This window comes from Meleagris gallopavo, chromosome 8, assembly GCF_905368555.1.
Source record: "Meleagris gallopavo chromosome 8, MGAL_WU_HG_1.1, whole genome shotgun sequence".
Lineage (NCBI taxonomy): Eukaryota > Metazoa > Chordata > Aves > Galliformes > Phasianidae > Meleagris > Meleagris gallopavo.
The window spans coordinates 11,897,703-11,912,288 of record NC_139411.1 but is presented as its reverse complement, the minus strand read 5'-3'; the positions used below and the strand labels follow the sequence as shown (position 1 = coordinate 11,912,288).

Sequence of the window (14,586 nt, the reverse complement as noted above, 5' to 3'; positions counted from 1 at the left end):
GTTTCATGTTTCTTTGCTGTAGAAATTTGAAGTACTCAGTGTAAAAATGTCTGGGAAGAGGGGTTTATGTTTAATGAGTGGGACAAGATTTGTGGGTAGACAGAAATAAAAACTATCAGGTCTGCTGGTGTGTTTGGAGAAATAAACTTTCATGGACGTGAATATTTCTTCAGCTTGACGTTTTGATGAAGCAACTAAGCGTCACTTCTTGGCAGTCCAACCTGCCTTGGTTAAATTTCTTATTCCAAGGTCAGTAGTCTTCAGTTCTTAGCAAGTGTTGCAATGTGTAAATAGGCAATGTGAGGATGTAATCTGATCTTCAGGACCAGCAAGGAAGAAGGTTGCAACTTTGAAAGAAGCTGAAGCCTGTTGTAGAAGCCTGTTTTCGAATAAATGAGCATGATTGGACTGTAGTTGGAAATAAAACATTTTTACACGCTTTAATTTGTTATATAACTTAAGTGTGGCTGCTTCAAAAATTTTTGAAAACGTCAGTAGTCTTTGTACTTCAGTATGTTCATTTCTACAGTATGCCAGCCATTCTTTCCCATAGTTGGCACTGCCTACCCCCAGTGCCAGGCTTTCCTTCTGGTGTATGTTAGCAGGACTGGGAAGTGAACAAGTGCAACGGCACCTGAACTAGTAAGGCAAATGATATAAACTGAGGTGATTGAGCTGGAACTTTGGTGTTGTGACAGCAAGTGAAAGTGACTTTCAGGCAAGTGCATCTTTTTGTTGCTTTTCATAGTGCCTGTATCGTAGAATCACAGAATGGCCTGGGACCATCCAATACAGCCCACATGCTGTGGGCAGGGTCACCAACCATAAGACCAAGCTGCCCAGAGCTACATCCGGTCTTGCCATGAGTTAGGAGCTAGTGCCATTTGGTGCAGTAGTTTATACACCGAAGTAGCAAGTTTTATCTTGCAGACTTTTATCTTGCCCAACTTCCTCTATCACTGATTGTTGTTCATTGTCACCTTAAAGCGTAATTTCCACTAAGCCATAGGAGCAGTCTAAAATGAATGCTTTTGGAGCAGTAGTTGCATACTTGGATTATTTTTCTTACTAACAGTTTTGTAAGACATACTTGTTGCAAGTAAATGGTTAAAGAATGTTTTACTTTGTTTTTTCTCTTTTCCCATGGAGACAAAATATCTAAAGCATATTAATCTGTGTGTCTGACTCAGGTATGGTGGATTTCAAAACTAGGTAAACTGTAGGACTCAGTCCCCCCCTCCCCTTTTCTCCACCCCCACATCCAGAGACAGAAGTAACCTAGTATCTAAAGAATGCAAGTTATGCAGATGTTCAAAAGGCCAAATAAAACAAATAGATGGGCCGCAGCTGCTAGAACTGCATAAAGCAGAGAACATTTGCTGCTGTGATGAGTATGCTGTATTTCAGCATGCCTAGCTTTTTCCTGTTTGAAGAAAAACAGCATGGTGAATTAGTTTAATTAGTTTTTATCTTATTGTGACTGTAAATTGTGATTGCTTTCACGATTGTTGAGACTTCAAAAAAAAAAAAAACTACCAAAAAAAAAAAAGCAAACAAACAAAAAAAAAGATTAGCTTTTAGTGAGGAAACAGAAAAATTAGAAGTGCCAGTGTCCCTGTATAGGAAGGAAAGGTGTATTCTACAGATATACAAGTTTCGTGTTTTGTTCCCTCAGTGAGAGGTGACAGACTTTCATGGAAGTATCCATGAAAGAAACATCCCACCATTTGGAGAATTTAATATGTTGAAGATGCTTTCAAATATCCTAAAATCAAAATGGAAGACCAGATGTCCTGCAGTAAATTAAAGCTCAGCTTTCCATTGGAAGTTTTGTGGTAAGGAGGTCTCAAAGTTCACTGCCCAATATATTCTTCTAAACTGGATGGCATCTGGAGATAAAGGTTATAAATTATGGTATAAATGATGGGACGAGAACACTTGTCAGATTTGAACAAGTCATTAATGTGCAGATAAGTGAAATTGTTCAAAGGTTGACCTGTTTTTCTAGGACTCTACTAAGCAACATAAAGGAGTGCCATACAGAGATGCCCAGGCATATACTACCCTCCTCTGGTACATTCACTTAGCACAGTCCTTTGCAAAAATCTTACTGGTGTCCTGGGAATAGCATGGGCATACTACAGCAGTGTAGCAATGTACTTGTGGTCTACAGAAGGAGAACTCACTTCTCCTTTGACAATGTTTCATATTGCTGCTTGAGCTCTCATTGTACAGAGTAAACCCACTTGCCTATCAGGGTCCCACATACATCTCATGAACTTGAGCAACTCATTCTATTCATTTGTTTTTTTTTTTTTTCCAGCATGGTATGTGAAACAACAAGCTAGGTGTGTTGTCTGCATCCTGAGCCTTTGGAATTTGGTTATTTGGGAATTACCAGATAATGTCATGACTTTAAGTGTCTAAAATAATATTTTGGACCCCTCACTACCAGAAAGACATTGAGGCCCTGGAACATGCTCAGAGAAGGGAAATGAAGCTGGCGAGGAGTCTGGAGCACAAGCCTTATGAGGAGTGGCTAAGGGAGCTGGAATTGTTCAGTTTGGAGAAGAGGAAGCTCAGGAGACCTTGTGCTTTACAACTGCCTGAAGGGTGGTTGCTGTGAGGTGGGAGTAGGCCTCTTTTCCCATGTATCTAGCAATAGGTCTAGGGAGAGTGACCTCATATTGCATCACAGGAGATTCAGATTGGATGTTAGGAAATAGTTTTTCTCCAAGACAGTGGTCAGGTGCTGGAACGGGCTGCCTAGGGAGGTGTAGGAGTCACTGTCCCTGGAGGTGTTCAGGAAACATTTAATGTTGAGGGACATGATTCAGTGGGAAATATTGGTGGTATGTTGGCAGTTGGACTGGATGATCTTAGAGGTCTTTTCTAACCTTGATGGTTCTATGAAAAGGGATTTGGACTCATATATTACATGGATGTGTGGCAAGTATATCATTCAAGAAATGTCAGCTCCTTGTGCATTTGGAAATATGATTCTTGGACCAAGCTAAATCTTTTCACAATCTGATAGAAACAGGACAAGAGGGAATGGTTTTGAACTAAAGGAGGGAAGATTTATGTTAGATGTTAGGAAGAAATTCCTTGCTCAATTGGTGATGAGGCACTGGCAGATGCTGCCCAGAGAACTTGTGGATGTCCCATCCCTGGAGGTGTTCAAAGACAGAGTGGATGGGATCCTAGGCAGTCTGATATGGTGAATGGCAACCCTGCCGATTGCAGGGGTTTGGAGCTAGGTTGTCTTTAAGGTCCTTTCCAAACCAAGATAATCTATTTTATATGTATACGTGTGTGTGTATATATTATGTGTATTGAAATGAAGTGACAGAACTGTGAACTATCCTGTTTTGAGTTGGATAGTGAAAAAACCTCCAAACAGACTCAAAAGCTTTTAATCTCTGAATTTGAGATTTTATTTGATTAGAATAATTAAATTTTAAACAGAATAAGTGCAAAGCAGATAGATAAAACAGATGGAGAAAAGTATATGAAAAACTTGCTGTTTTTTTGCTGTATTTCTGCAGGTGAATCTTAACCCATGAGCAGATGTTATCCAACTCAATGAATTTCTGAGTTGCATAAAACTGTGCAGTTCTGTGTAGTCCCTTAGATACTCCTTCCATTTCCTCTGAGGCTCAGCTGTGTTTGCACTCTGTTCCTCATTAGTCTCTTCTTGAGCAGTAGGTACCAAGCTGCTTGCTATGACTCCTACCTGCTGCAAACACAGTATTTAAGCCTTTTCCTTCCTAAGTATATTCAACAGCTCCACATGAAAAGGTGGTTATTTTGCATGGGGGTCCACTAATCCCATCTCTAAAAGAAACAGGATAGAGAATACAGAGATGTACAAGATACCATTTAATATCTAACTTCTTTTGTTTCTGAATTTCTTGACCTAAGAGGCAATATGAAGCTATATGTATTCATGACTAAGTTGTATGCATGTGCTCCTGTACCAGTGAATGGTCTTCGCAGAAGATGTATTCCTCTATTTTTATGAAAAAACTTAATGTAGCATGATTATTCTGAGAGGCCACTATGCCTACTTGCAGATAGAGACAACCTATCACATGAGTATAACTAATGTTTAAAAAGAAATTAGCAACGAGACATAAAAGAACACTTTTGCCCACTTAAAATGATGTTGAGTCATACCATTAAGGCTTTTAACTTGCTTATTTGCATTGCAGACTTATTATGAAGTCTATCATTTTCTCTTGGGGAAATGTCTCTTGGGGAAATTGAACTCTCTTCTTTACTTGATGACATTTGCACAACATGTTCCCGATGTCTGAGGAGTGGTGGGCGTGATCTTTGAGCTAAACTAGTATGGTAATAGAAAAATATGAAAGTAAAGGCATTAGTGTCATGTGATGAAATCTTCTAGTTTTATAATGTGCTTTTCTGTAAGAATGACAACAAACGGACCCTGAATGAGGATAGCTGAACAGATTAGGAGCAAAGCAAACGGTTGTGTTGTGTGTGCTCACCTTATTACTGAAACATGCTCTGAGTCTCCTTACTTAACGGGAATAGAAGCAGGACTTGTCTGATGAGATCCTTGAACATAATAGAACAGTTCTGTGTTTTTTACTCTTTATTACATAGCTGATAACTCATTTAACTGTAATACAATATGCTATTATGCAGTAGCATTTCTACTGCTTCACATTAAGATTTGGGGACATTTAATAGTATAGTGAATAGAAAAGGGATAAAATGGATGTCAGATTCTTGTGTGATGTTTTGGTGAGTCTCGTCATATACTCATGCATGTGTCTGGGTTTGTATTTGTTTATTCCTTTGATATGAATAGGTACATGCCATTCAGATGGATGCTGTTTCTTTTAATTGCATGTGGCACTGCACTGTGTGTACTTGTTGGAACACAAGTGTCTGATTGGTGACAGCTGTTTGATGCCTTTATAAATAAGAATAGTAAAAGCCATGGAGTTCTGGTACCTATGTGGTTTTTTCATTACTGGGCTGGTCTCACAGTTACTTCTTGCATGAAGGACATACAGCAGCTCTAGAGCTTCAGCTGACAAAGTGGATGAGAAGACCCCCTTGCAGGTCATTCATTACCAACTGCATTACACTAGTGCTTGATCTTTACTTGAGGATGGATTCCCACTCTGGTAGCCTTTCTGCTTGTGCAAAGCAACAGGCAATTCGTGCCCTAAAACTTGTAGCCTGAGTTAACAGCTGTAGAAACTGGCACTCCCAAGAGATTTGTCCCAAGTCACATAGAAAAGAGAAGTATCAAGGATAGAAAGCAGCTTCCTCACCTCTTGCTGCAGAGCTCTGTCTGTTGTCTGGCATCTGCTGAACTCACCGGGGCGCACACTCAAGGATAGATTTCTTCTGAGTAGAGATACTCAGCTAATCATTGCAAGTTAAAAATGAAAGCCAGAATTCCCCCCCCTTTTTTTTTTTTACCTCATTATAGTTCTCTTTTCCATATTCATGTTAGATTCTTTCCATATTTAGTGTTTGAGATTTTATGGAAATATTGCTAGTCAAGTGCTACACTTGTGAGAAGGTGAAATGAGGACAAAACACAGGGGACAGATCAGAATCTTTAATCTTTGCTGCTGCATGTAATTTATAAAATGCATTAATCTGGATTCATTCACTTACTGAACCATTTTGCACTCTGTCTCTGCTGCCTTGCCTTCATTTTAGCTGGTCTGAAGCCAATTAATAAAAAAAAAATCATTTAGCTAACATAGCAAGGAGGCTTAGTACTTGTGCTTTTTTTTGTCTGAAATCCTGAGGGTCTACCCCACCAACTTGTGGGGGAGTGTAAGCAGTGTTGTTGTGCTTAAACAAATCAATTTCACTGCAGAGTTTTCCCTGTCATAATGATCAGTTTGCAGCACAAATCTCATTGATTTTTTTTTTCCACAGTCCTGTAGAAAACAAACAAACAAACAAAAAAGCAAACAGTTGTTGAATAGCACTGAGTGAGATTTGGGAGAGGCCCTTTTTGTGGCTGGTGGAGAAACCCTGGTTGTTGCTCACTTTTCTGGCTGGCTTCTGCTCCGGAAGCCTTTTGTATTTAGCTGGGTCTCTAGATGCAAGGGGTCAGGAAATTCAGTGGTACCCATGAGGGACTGTAAGCTTTCAAGCAAATGGTGGAAGAGCAGCAGCTGCATTTTAAGGAGAGCATAGCCTTGCTGGGGTCAGCAATGCCCTGTCGGTGGCTCTGTGTGCTCGCACCAAGTGTGACCCCACTGCTTACTTTCTGTAAACTTGCAGGCGGAATAATTGGGGCATGAAGCTGCCTTTTTTCTTTCTTTCCCTCGCTGCAGTTTTTAAAGCTCTTTCTAGGGTCAGAAGGTGAGGAAATGAGCTGTATGTTTCTAGAAAAGAGAAAAAACACATGGTATTGGAGAAGGGCACGTTTCACAGTAGGGCTATGTTAATTGCCCTTCACATTCGAGATGTCTGATTTATTTTTATGTTCTGATTTCTGGCAGAGTATTGCCCCTGTACTGACCCCTTTTCGCCTACTCTTATGCAAGGTGTATTTAAATAGCTCGATTGTAAATCTGAGTCTGGAAAGCTTCCCACCTCTCCCGCCGTTGCCCTTGATGCCACTATTCTTGCTGAGCCAACGTGCAGAACTGTGCAGTCATAGCAGGGCTGCTGCCTGCATTCTGGCAGCAGCTGGGCTGCTCTTGGCCTTTGCTTTGTCTGCTATCGATTGGCTGTGTATGTCAAACTACTACTTCAGAAGCTCGGGTTTTTTTAATGCACTCTGTTCTATAAGTCTGGCTGTATTTTCTGACCTGTGGTGGAAATTCTAAGGGCAGGAAACTTCTCGTTGGCAGTAAGACATGCTGTTTTGTGTGTTGTACAGGGAAAAGGTATGATCATGGAAGTATGGGGGTTTGAACAGAGGATTACTGAAATGATAGTTGTTCTCAGCTCCTTACTTTTTAGTATACCACAGAATTTTAAGAAATAATTAGCTTGCATATTACAATGCCACACTTTATTACTTCAATTACTTGCTTTTGAAATATTTGCTTTTTTACTGAGATTAAATACAAAGGCATAAGTCTAGTCTAGCCAGTCTAGTAATTCTTACTAGACAGAAAATGTTCTGATTTTGTTCAACATCATAAGGTTTGGATGCAAGCATAGCATAGGGAAGTTAACAGAAAATGTGAATTTTGGTCTGGTTTTTGTGATAGAATTTTCATTGCGTTTTCCTTTTTTCTTCAGCCCACACTGTCCATGCGGGGCTGCTGGAAGCAGGATTCTCTGTACCCAGAGAAATCAAAATCTCATGGAAGTTAACAGGAAGATCTGCTGGGAGAACTTTGTTCGATCCCACTTTTCCAGTTTGAATACCCAGCAAAGAAGTCTGTATGTGGATCTTTATTTTTTTTATATATATATATGGACTGGTTTGTTTAATTTGTAATTTGGAGGGGAAAAAGAAAGATAACAGCTGAGATGTCAGCTGTTTCAGGAAAAGAAATAGAATTTGATAGAGCTTGAGAACTGGGGGAAGGGAAGACACAAGAAACAAAAACTGCAGCTATTATGAGCATGTTGTTCTGCAGGAAAAGAGTAAGCGGTTAAAATAACTGCAAAAGAACTTATTAATGGTGGAGAAAACATTTTTTTCATTCTCAATCACTTTATATGACTCAAAATAGAGTACTATTGTGCAAAGTGGCATATAAGCACTTTACCTGATATTCTAATGCAGATCTGCGCTTTGAGGAGCGGCGTAGGACAGCCCAGGTAAGGGTTGCAGCCTGTGTCGTTGCAGTTCTTGTCTTTTTTTGATGGTGAGCCAGCTCTGAGTTGGTCTTGAGTTAAAGTGACTTGGCTTGTTTCTGTGAGTAAGCTTAGCTGCATCACTGAGGGTCAGTGTATGCTGGTGCCAGCAGGAGAGCATGGTCAGCAAAGCGGCCAGCTTTTAAGGCAGCAGCAAAGCATTCAATTGTCTTATATGCAAAAACCTCTCTCTTTCTACTTTATTTTGTCTGTCTTTTTAAGATCAGGAGCTTCACAGTTATGTGATTTCCATATTGGTTCTGTATGTGTGCTATGGCCTTCAGAGGCACAGTTGCCCATACCACAAAGGGGAGGCTGCTAAGGATGTGAAGGAACTCACTTCGCAGAGCACACTCCTTCCAGCAGGACCCACAGCCTGGATGCCTCCAGGGCCTTTCCTCAGTTACTTGAAACTGGTGAAGCTCAGCTCGTTTGGCTAGTTTTGAATATGTCTATCTCAGTATCCATGCAATCACTTCTCTCAGAGAAAGTGGGGACAGTTGTCACTTATGTCCTGGTGACAAATTGTGTGACACCATGAGGGGCAGCAGCACCTCCACCTGCTTTGCTGAGTGTCCCTGAGGATGGCCCTGAGGAGTCCTGGGACTATCAGCACACTCAGGGCACGGATCCCTCTTGGGGACATGCAGTGCCTGCTCAGTGGCTGCAGTACCAGGCATGCTGCTCTTCTATCTGCAGGCTGGAGCTGCTTTTGGCACCTGCCCACGGTGAGGAGTGGCCTCCCAGAGCAAGACTGGGCTGTCTGGTTTCCCTTTGCAGCTCAAGAGAGGCAACACCAGATGTGGCCATGAGTCAGCCATCAGTGCTGGGGGCCCTCCTGGCTGTGGCTGCTGTGCTCTGGGAAAAGAGGCTGTGCAGGCTTTCCAGAGGGATTACTCCTGCCCAGCTTTGTACTGCCAGCCCTGAAGCAGCACTGAGCACCTGCTGGCTGAGGCTGAGAAGCAGCCTCACACAGTGACCTTCTTTGCCCATCTGTTGCTATCGGTACCCTTCACAGCAAGGTGGGAATGCTGGGCCTCTCCAGTGCTGTGCTCCTCCTGTAAGGCTGCAGTGTGGTCAGAGCATGGAGTCTGGTTTGGAAAGGAGAATGTGCAGATGCCATATTGACATTTCTGCCTTTTTCAGGCTGGAATTAGCGACTGCAAAACCCCCTTGTAGACTGTTTCAGTGAAGGGCATACATATCAATCCTTGCTGTTCCCTGCATGTTTGATTCCTTTCTCCCACTAAATGCAATGGGCCTGAAATATACCTGCAGTGAAAATGGAAGTGATTTTAGTAACAAATGTAGTAAATTCAAGATACTCTTTCATTGCTTATGGGGACTTCAGGGGGGGTGGGGGGGGGAAGGGGCAGAAGGTGGCTTAGGAAATGAAAAGGGGGATATTCTAGCTGTGTGCTTCTCTGTGGCAAGAAGAAAACTTCCTCAATACGCTGTGTATTATTTCTTTCACAGGGCTCTGATTTCACATGACTGTTGGGGATAACTCTTTAATAATTTTAATATTGCAACTGTAATAAAATGAGGATGTTAAGAAATATGCTGTGACATGAAACTTTACTACAAAAGCTCTTGAAGTTTGAATTGGTCTTTTCACTCTATTAAAATTTCTAACAATACTATTATAAAACTTGTAATTATGCAATAGTATTAAATATAAATTATTTCCATTAAGGAATATCATAATAAAATGTTCATGAATATTATTTCTGATCAGCATGTGTATATTCAGATATCTCGCATTATAATTCTAAAATATAATTTTAAAACCAGTAAGCGTATATATTTCTACTGACTTTAAAGTAACTGTTAGTACGACATTAGTGATAACAAGAACAGCAAAACCTAGAAATTTGTATTTTTTATCACAAATTCCTGTTTGGGTCATTGACACCATATTAATACTGTGTTTTGAAATTAGGGTGTTGATGACAGAACATACTTAACTTAATACCTTTTCAAGTTGCTTCCACTCAGAAATAGAAATTTTAGCTGATCCAGAGACAATAAGACCAATCTCTCAGGCATTTTTGGATGTAAGCAGTCCTAAGTTTAATGTTGTGGTTCGTATTCCAGCAGTGTTAAGATGAAGTCTGTGTCTGTGCTCTTCTAGGGGCTGTTTCAATACCCGGGAACAGAAGTCTTTGTCTTAATTTTGGGAAAAAAAATCGGGAAGAATGTTCAATGGATGCATTGGTTTTCTTCTTGTTTTTATCTTGTTTTTTTTGTTTGTTTTTGCAAATGAATACCATGGGTGCAAAAGCACACTAATTTATATAATAGATGTATGGCAGAGCAGGAATCTGATGTTCCTATTTCCTGCATTCAGACCATTCATTGACTTGGCTTCAAAATTCAGAAAGAAATCACTGAACTCTGAGTATTGCAGTTCCACTGATTCATTTATCAGAACTCTTCCTCTGCTTCAGCCCAGCACTTCTCCATAGCTGTGCAACCCACAAATCAGTATTAGGTGGTGTAACCACTCAAGCAAATGTATATATCCTGCTTATCAGATAAATCAGCGTCTTTTTAGATGCAGTGCATGGCTGTAGCTCATGAAGTGCATGTTGTTGGTTTATGTCTCTAGATTAAATTTTGAAAAATGCACTGAATTTTAGTAGAATAAATTGTGTGGAGAAAAACTGATCTGAAATCTATAAGCAATCTGTTCTCACTTGATGAGAATTTAGTCATTATTCCTTCACCCATAAACTTCCTGCAACTGTTTTCTGTGAGCTCTGGTAGTGGATATTTTGGTTTGTTGAGGAAAAAAAATGTTTAAGATTTTATATGTTATTCAAGTTTAAAAGTAAGATCTTCCTTCATCCTTAGTTGGGATGCACAGCCAACAAAGCACACAGTATTTTGTAAATAAATCTCATCTGAAGTGTTTGACTTGTCTCTTTGTGAATATTGCTATAAACTTGCATTTAGTTTTTCAGCATCTTGTCTTTGAATGGGTCTGAGTGCTGTGTTAAATGGTAGTTGCCAAAAATCTTATATTTGCAGTTGATGTTGCGTATTTAAAGATCTACTGAAATGCTTTCTGTGTGTTGTGGAGGCAAAAAGTAGACTTCTATAAATAGCATGCTGTTGACTCCACATTTTAATCAAATTAAGAACTGATGTTGTGGTGTTTGGTACTCTCAGTATTCATATATGGGAGAGCTTCAGTGGATTTTATTCCCTGTTGGGATGAAACTGTTTTCAGCAGCTGTGTTAAGTATGGAACGATAAATTGCTGCTGTAAATAGCATTTTCTTTGTAGTCCAATATGTTCAGCTTCTGTGTGCTGTTAGGGATACTGTCCAAAGAGGGCTGTGTGAGTCACACCTTTCCTTGGACATGAGGTTGGTATTGCCTGTGCCTACTGTTCTTTATAGGACTCTTTTTATATTCGTATTTGCGTGGTTGTTTTTTTTCTCCACTACTCAAAGAATGTCATCCTCTCCATTCCGTTATCCACTTGAAGCAGTACGAAGGTAAATGATTAGGCATGTTGTATTTCTTAAAGCAGTTATCTGTAATTTTGATTGGGCAGACCTTGAAACCTCTTCAAAAACAGGATGATACATGCTCCTGAAACACCTTGTGGGTGTTAAATGACCATGACATGGGCTGGCAGCCTATACCTGTGCCCCAGACGTGATGCTATCTATGGCGTGTTGCAGGAGGTGCTTTGCTGGTCAAGCCATGGGAGCTGCTCTCATGTGCTGCTTATGGGACAGGAGCTTCTTCCAGCTGAATAGAAAGAGGTTTTGGAGCTCTGAGAAGGAGCAAGAAAGATCCAAGGTAATTTCTCCATCGTGTGAAAGATGCTGTGTAATGGGGAGGATGACAGGGAGTAGACTGGAAAGCTGGAATCAATTCTTCAGGTAGGGCAGACCTAGATCCTCATAGTGGAACTTCTCAAAAGAGAGGGCAATAATAAGAAGGAAAAATAGGCTCTCAGGAACCAGACAACTGGGACTTTGGCGTGCATGCTGTACCATATCAGTCTGTGTACAGATTGCAGTTTTCATCCAGGGGATGAAGTGACAGTGAAATGAGTGTCTCCTGCACCTCACCAAATGCAGTTATCACTTCCTGTTGTGTGTTAAAGAAGCGGATGGCTTCACATCTCTGAGTAGCTGCAGTGTGTTCTCTCATGTACCCTTTTCCCACTCAGGAGTGTTACTAAGCTTGACCAGAAGATGAATATTTAAGAGATTCCTCACACTTATTCGGAAGTAAATATAATGTGCAGTTTTTTCCTTCTACTGCTTCTGAAATACATGGTGACAAAACTTCTGGGTGCCATAATCCTCTTCAATGCCTATTCCTGCCTGTGGGACTAAGTAATTTGGCTATCCTGCTGTGACCTCCAGTGAGCAGAGAGCTTGGGAGTGGTAATGTCTCTAATTTAATGCTCTAATAGAAAATTTATGGAGAGCTAAACAGCAGCTAGCTGCAATGCTAATAGTGGCAGTGTCGCCCTTGCTCATTCTGTGTTACGGCTGCTTGTGCTATGTGCTCTGGAACAAGGACAGGATTACCAACAGCTCTGTGTTGAGATCAGTAACAGCTGGCAAACACAGCACAAGATGGGTGAGGAGAAAATCCCCTTGCAGGGATGCTCTGCAGCACCCCAGCTTGCTCCATGCCTGCAGTTACCCTGCTTCCAGAATGGCTGCGCCCCTGCCACTGGGAGGGACTGATGCTACAGAGCCTGTGGTACTTTGGACTTGAGGCTGAGGGCAAAGCGGAGGTGCTGCTGCTGTGTTCAGCCTGTGAAGGGGTAGCCAGACCCATGAGCTTGGCCCTGTGGGGGGCCCTGCCTGCAGGACTGCCCTGGGGGATGGTCCCTGCAGAGTGACAGCTGGAAAATTAGGTAATGGGCTAATCGCTGCCAAATTAGCCTTGCGTCTTTGCAGAGAACAAATACAGTATTTATGTAAAAGTTGTTACGAGTTTTTTCTCTTTTTAATTAGCAGAAATAGATGCAAAATGAATGATGATTAGGCAGCTGATGAATTCAGTTGTACAATTATGCCTAAAGCTATGCCCCAGTGCTTAGTGCTGGATGCTCTGAGCAATCAAAGAAGCCTATTTATATAATTTATTTATAAAACAAAGTTAGGAATTAAACAAGACTGCATATATTGGGAGTATGTCAACTTCAGTGCCTGATAAACCTTTGTAAATTTTAGTAATGTAAGTATTTTTAAAATACTCATTTAAAAAAAAAAAACTTTAATACTTTAACTGTTGACTTTTAGTTTTATGTATAAGGCTGTTCTTTAAAAATACCAGATCGCAAGCATTTTCTAGAAGAGAGTAAGAGTTGTTGATGATTGAGGAACCATGGGAAGGCGTTTCTTTGTCCTGCTAGCCAGGTGAGCTGTGGAGGGGACGGAGTGTCTGTGTCTGTCTGGGGAGGCCTGAAGCAGGGTGAGCTGTGCTGGGCAGTAGCCACTTACAGCTGGCTCTGGAGGCTGTTTTGCGCAGACATCTTGGGACATGGTGAGTGTCAGTGCCAGAGAGTTGGGGACAGGCAGCTAGGCATTATGAGCATAACATTTATTGCTCCTAAGAGAGTGGCAGTTGCCATTTACTCGCTTGAAGAAGAGGATGAAGCTGCAACATAGCAGCACCCCTTTGGGGCAAGGCGTGGGGCTGCTCACCAGGGCAGGGAACGAGGCTCTCTTCGCTTCCTGATGCCCTGCAAGTGGCCCACGTGCCAGGGGTGGGGTGCAGGGATAGCAGTACTGAGAGCAGGCAGCAGCCTGCCGCAGGGCTTTGCAGTGTCAGGCCCCTCTGCTCTTGCCTGCTGCCAGCCCAGGCAGTGACGCACCACGGATAGCCATCATGTTTTTCAGCAAACAAGGAAATAATACTTGGTGCATCATCTTGATTTTTTGGAAGCCCATGCAGAGATGCTTCCTGACAGTAGAGGCTAGTGCAGCAGCGTTGTGCTGGTGGGATGCTGTCCCACTTTGCGGTCTGTGTGCTGCCTGGAGGACTTTTTCCTCCTTATGGAAGGTCAATGCCTCGTGTTTTTGTGAATGTTGGATGTATTTTCAGGTCTTTAAAATACCTAACTGTGAGGCCCAGCTGAAAGGCAGGGATGTGGTTTTCCAACCTGTCAGTGAAAACACAGGAGTGGATGGATCTGAGTATTACTTGGTGAGCTTGGTGTGTCAAACTGGGACTGCTCCCACTTGGTACCAGCGAATAGGAGGTCCTTCATTTTCTGCTTTAAAATAACTTCATCCTTGATTGTCCATGTATTTCTTTATGCCTCTTAATGGCACAAACTTTTTTTAAAGTATGCAATGCCTACTTTTTTCTTTTTTCTTTTTGCCTTTTTCATAAGCAGACAAACGCGTATTGGTTTATCCCATAGACGTCACCCAGTCTGCTTTACCTCTTGTGGCATTTCTGCCAGGTCTGGTTTGTGAGTCTGGTCTGAGAGATGGGGAAACCAGAGTCATGGTTAGATAAATAGCTCCTTCCTCTGTTGTAGCCATATCAAAACATTAGACCCCCTGTACCAGGTCAAGATTGTGCTGTTGTGAGATAACTGTGCAGTGATAACTGTGCCTAAATGAGACTTATGAGCCTTTGTGTGTGAGCTGTCCAGTGGTGACAATGCTGCTAGCAAGCTGCACTGCTGCTCTGCAGCCTCCATTACAGTTCCTGCTTCCTTTTCTTGCACAACTAGAAACTACCCAGTTTTACAGCTAAGCCTCATTTCTTTTT

General features: G+C 41.6%; 1 protein-coding gene across 8 annotated transcripts in view; it reads left to right on the top strand.

The window, feature by feature from the left end:
• The window catches only part of ZMIZ1 (zinc finger MIZ-type containing 1), a 325,056-nt gene that overhangs the window by 61,699 nt on the left and 248,771 nt on the right, over positions 1 to 14,586 (top strand). The window contains exon 1 of one of the 8 annotated variants that reach the window (XM_085229550.1): positions 7,380 to 7,401. The exons of the other annotated variants lie outside the window; for them this stretch is intronic. The gene's annotated coding sequence lies outside the window, so the exon portion shown is untranslated. Of the gene's footprint in view, positions 1 to 7,379; positions 7,402 to 14,586 lie in introns of those variants that run through there. 8 annotated transcript variants of the gene reach the window in all.